The sequence below is a fragment of the Canis lupus genome, chromosome 3, assembly GCF_003254725.2.
Source record: "Canis lupus dingo isolate Sandy chromosome 3, ASM325472v2, whole genome shotgun sequence".
NCBI classification, from domain to species: Eukaryota; Metazoa; Chordata; class Mammalia; order Carnivora; family Canidae; genus Canis; species Canis lupus.
Window position 1 is genome coordinate 41236121 of NC_064245.1, and position 4905 is coordinate 41241025.

At 51.4% G+C, this 4905-nt stretch overlaps 1 long non-coding RNA gene across 1 annotated transcript; it reads left to right on the top strand.

Annotated features, from left to right (window-relative positions):
• The first annotated feature begins 1285 nt into the window (after window positions 1–1285).
• On the top strand, window positions 1286–3158 carry LOC118354344 (uncharacterized). Its single transcript, XR_007409797.1, has 3 exons — window positions 1286–1428; window positions 2082–2619; window positions 2701–3158. It is a non-coding gene; the product is annotated as an uncharacterized LOC118354344 (long non-coding RNA).
• Window positions 3159–4905: the final 1747 nt, after the last annotated feature.

A 4905-nucleotide genomic window follows, 5' to 3' on the forward strand; every position in this document is an offset into this window, starting at 1 on the left:
CTTTCCCCAGCGCCGACCTGACAGCGGGGTGCTTTTATGGATCAGAGCTAATTCCCTCCTAAGCAGCAGCCTGCCCCATGGCGGCACTTTGTCAGAAATGATCTCTGGGCAAGCTGCTGGCAGGCCACTTGCTGGCTGCTAAGTCTCCCTCCTGCTCCACGCGGGGCAAGGCTTGTCCAAATATTTGGCTTGATCCTGCTTTCTGATTCATCATGTGCAGGAACCTCTGTAATTTCATCTCCTGCGTGACTCAGACCAGAGCTAAGCACAAGTGCCGTGCTCCAGAGGCCAGGCCTGCAGCCAGCGCCCGCTGCTCCCTGCTTGGTGAGAGATGCGGGCACTCTCCAGACCAGCTCTCCGATTAAATCTCTTTTGTCTGAGATGATTAATGAAGCCCCAAACACGCCTCAGCACAAGGGTGTGAGGCGCACTTTGTACCTCTTCCAAGTCTTTTTTTTTTTTTAATGCTAAATCCATTTGCATCTCATAAATTATATTGGCTCTGAAATGAAATGTTCCTGACAGCGGCAGGCAGGGTGTGGGTTCTACTAAGACATTTCACCCCATGGTCCTCTCTCTCTTTCTGAGACCCTGCGAGAAATCCTGCTCGTTTTCCAGAGGCGGAAAGGAGGCAGCAGAATGACCTAGATTCTGAATCTGCAAGACAGGTACAGCTGTCTCGCCTGTCTTCAAAAGGCTGCCAATGCCTGGGGTTCCCAGGTTTTGGAAGGAGCAGGCTGGAGGAGGCTCTCTTGTGTTCCTGCTAGGGCCCTCCCTGTTTATGGGTGACATGGTCATTTTCTTTTTCAGCAGGTTTGTCTGCTTAGGAAAAGCCACCAATTGGACCATTGGGGCCCCTCAGCCCACCGGGGCACCTCTGGGTGATACTACCTGAGTAGGGGTGCAGGAGAGGGGGCATCACCAATAGAGGAGGTAAAGCTTCCCCTGTAGAGGTGTGAGGGGGCCTCTGAATAGCAGAGAGGAGTGGGGATGATAGCTCAGACACTGGAGTCCCCAGGACTCAGAAACAATAGAGTTCCAACCCGCCTTCCAAGGACTTTCCAGCTTTGTGACATTGGACAAATTTCTCACCCTCTCTAGGGCTGTTTCCTCATCCGTTCATTCATGTAATGCCTGTTTTCTGAGCATTCCTTCCATGTCAGGCCTACCTACGCCACTCCCCCCACCCCCCCACTTACATTCTTGATACTGTAAATAAACACAACCACGTGCATATGTCACATGTTAGGTGGTGATAAGTATGAAGCAGAAGAGAGAGTGAGGCAGAGCCCAGAGAGCCTCGGGTGGGCTCTGTACAGCTGGGAGATGAGAGGGTCCAACTTTGGAGACCCAGAAGGCACTGGCAGTGACACAGGAGGGCCCCAGAGAGCATGAGCATGAGGAGGGCGAAAGCCCAGACAACGCACCGTAGGTTGCTACTATTCGTATTACTATCATCTGACCACTGGCAGTGAGTGTGGTCGTGTGCTCAGGGCTGAAGACACTGCTGAGAGGACAGTGGCTTGAAAGCCAGGGTCAAGGGTATATCGCTGGGCAGTGATGGGGGACCCACTGGTTCCCGCCACTCCATGCCTCCTCCATTCCCAGCCTCTGCGGCCCAGGCAGGCTCCACTTCACACCCTGCCCCAAAGGTCAGCTGGCTAGGGTTTCACAAGCAGGCATTCCAGGTCTGGGCTCCTCACAGGGAGCACCCTACCCATGGTCAGGCCTCTGAGTTCCCGTCCAGGGCCAGCTGCCGGAACTTTGGCCCATCCCAGTTGGCTTCAGCTGCTGCCAGGCAGGGGTGGGGTGGGGTGGGGAAGCGAGCAGAGAAGTGGGCCCCAGGGCAGCTGTCCTCTTGTAAGAACCTGAGTCACACCCCCGCCAGGGAGCACTCTGCAGGGAGGGGAAGCAGAGTGCAGTGTGTGTGTGTGTGTGTGTGTGTGTGTGTGTGTGTATATATATATATATATATATATATATATATATATAGTATGTGTATATAAATGAATAAGAATGCAGATATACACACATATGTGGGATTTATTTCATGTATATTTAATTAAATTTAATTTCTCAAGATCCTGGGTATCGGCTATTGTCTATCCCCATCTGATAAGCAAAGAAAAATGAGACCCAGGAAGGTCCCAAGAAACTAAAACCAGAAAGCAGATGGCAGAACAAAAGTCTGAACGCTGCGTTCCATGGTGCCTTCAAGCCACGGCCACGAAATAAACAAGATGACACAGCCGTGGTGTCAGGTGGGCCTCTCTGCGATCACAGATCTAAGCATGCTTTGCTGATAGAAACAAAGTGTGATGTCTCCTGTTCTGAAGGTTCAAGGAAAGTCAGCAGAAGGGACTTTAAACAAGGTCCCCCGTCGCCTCTCTGCCCGAGTGTGCGATGCCAGCACAGTGGCCCTGTCCACCGGATGTCCCTGCGCTCCGGGCTCCTGCAGGAACTCTGCAGATGGTGGGTGGGCTCCATCTGAAGCCCACACTCAGCGCTTTCCACCTCCTTCCCCTTCTCCTTTCACTTCCGGACACTATTTGGGTGTCTGCCTGCTTCCCGTGAGGGCACAGACTGCTGTGCTCATTTGGTGTCCATGGTGTCAGGCGAGTGAACTACCAGTGTGGGTGGGGGTGGGAGGGCGGCGGAGCAGGCTTCCTCTCATTTTCCACCATGATTTCCATAAGGGAGGTGAAGATGCACTGCAAACCAGGCCAGGGCACAGCTCGGAGGACCTGTCTGCAACGTGGAGACTCCGCTGAGAAACACGATCCTCCCCGGGCCTTCTGTGCTGCAGCCCACAGGGCAGAGACAAGCCACGCAGAAGACTGCAGAGTGGCGGGGCTGGAAACCCACCTCGGCTTCAGCTGCTGCCACCCGCCCGCCTGCGACAGAACAATTCCTCCAAGTGGGAACAGACCCTCAGAGAGGAGCCACATGGGGGTGGGGGTGTGGGGGTGCTGCCTTTCTGATGGGGGACAGAGGAGCTTTCCAGAAATAAATGAAAGTCGCCCTTACATCTTGGGGAAGTTTAAAGACACCCAGAGAATGAAATCTTAGATATTTCCTTCCTGAAAGGCTGAGGCTGGGCATAATTCTCTGCTTTTGTTCCCCTCCTTTGTTGAGTAAATGTTCCTGGCCACACTGTACCTGTGGTTTTATTGTCATCCGTTTTGGGAAATGGGCAGGGTATAAATCAGTTAGTGAAATTTAAAAATGTAAGCTCTTTGGTCTAGCATCCAAGTAGACAAAGAAGAAACAGGCACTTAATAAATGCCTTTGGAGGCTTGTGATTTGCATGGGGCTTCCAATAAAAGGCAAAGCCTTTGCTTTGAGGTTATACACACTGAACCCAGGGTGGTTCTCAGGCCTCTGGTCACAGCACGAGCAATGCTGCTACCTTGATCTGCAACCCTAGAAAATGCAGCTACTGGGACCATCTGTACCACAGCCATCGGTGGCACCTAGCAGGGAAAAGGAGAGGCTCCTTGCTGTGGGCAGCAGTGAATGTGCCCCCTGATAAACTTCTCTGGAAAAGTGGTCGGGAGAGGGTGACACAAAACAGCCCTGTCCCTCCCCTGCACTCTCCATTCCCCACTCCATTTTGCCACCACTCACTTCCCCAGGTCTTCCCTCAATTCCCAGCAAAAGTCTGACAATACTGGAGAGTCAGAGCTCCTGGGAGGGTCCTCGCCCCATGAAGTCAGAGGAGAGCTGGTTTGCTTGTCCCCATGTTGGGCATATGGTGCTAGAAATGGCTGGGTCTTGGGGAGTCGGCAACAGAAGAAGGAAAACGACAGTGTCACTGTTGCAGTGGAGGGCTTGGCGGAGCTGGCACCAGGAACAATGGGTTCCCTGAGTTTGGGGAAGAATCCAAAGAAGGATTGTGGAATATTGGGCAAAAGATGAACCAGAAGGCTCATGAAGGGAAAAAAGTGTTCTGATAAACCACTCACCTGCAATCTCTGCTTTTTATTTGCAAGGACAGCTATAATGAAAACCTTCAAGTGAAGTCAAGGTCAACATACAGTCCTGAGTCATTAGCCATACATAGATTAGTAGGTTAATACAGAACAGTCTCGACAGATGAATTACACCCAGAAGCTGTGTATGAGTCCTTGGAGTTGACATTGAAAGGTTCAGTTATCATAGGCAGAGTGATGCCTGCTTAATTTTGATAGGGCTTAATTATTGTGATAAATGTCCTTGGAGTTTAACTGTTTCACTTCACCCAGTGTCAGGATGAGAAGATCAACCACAACAGTGTAAGAGGACTGGACCCCTCTCTTCCCAGCCCCTCTGAGATCCTCTGGAAAGATCCTTGAGGAATTAAAGTCTAGTGTTTCACAGGGACACAACCTCCTCACCTGGGACCGTCAGGGCATTTTTGGTCAAAAGTGACAGAAGTCTACTTCAAACAAGCCCATGAAATTTATTAGAAGGAAATTGGGTGCTTCCTTGGAATCAAAGGTGAAATCAAACAACTGGGCCTCTGGAGAGTTAGGAACCAGGCCTAGAAGGTGCCAAGAATGCAGAAAACTACTTCCCGTCTTTCCTTGTCACAGGCCACAACTGCCCTTGCCTCTGCTTCTTTCCACCAACCCGTCTTCTGTGTTACATGCTGTTAGGTGGAAGTTAGTCATTGCAAGGCTTCTGAGTTTCTATTTCCTCTCTCCAAAAGACCAGCCATTTTCACCAAGCACTAATTGGGCCATCCTGGTTTGAGTGTTCACACCTGATCCAGCCCTCCAGGGGTCCAGGGGCAGGGCTATATATGTGGATACAGATGCCAGGAGCCCTCTCCTGTGGGTGGGTGGAGGACAGGCCCAGCGCTCAGAGAACAGACATTGTGAGCGGGTCAGACACTGAAAAAGGATATGTCCTGTTCCTGAGATC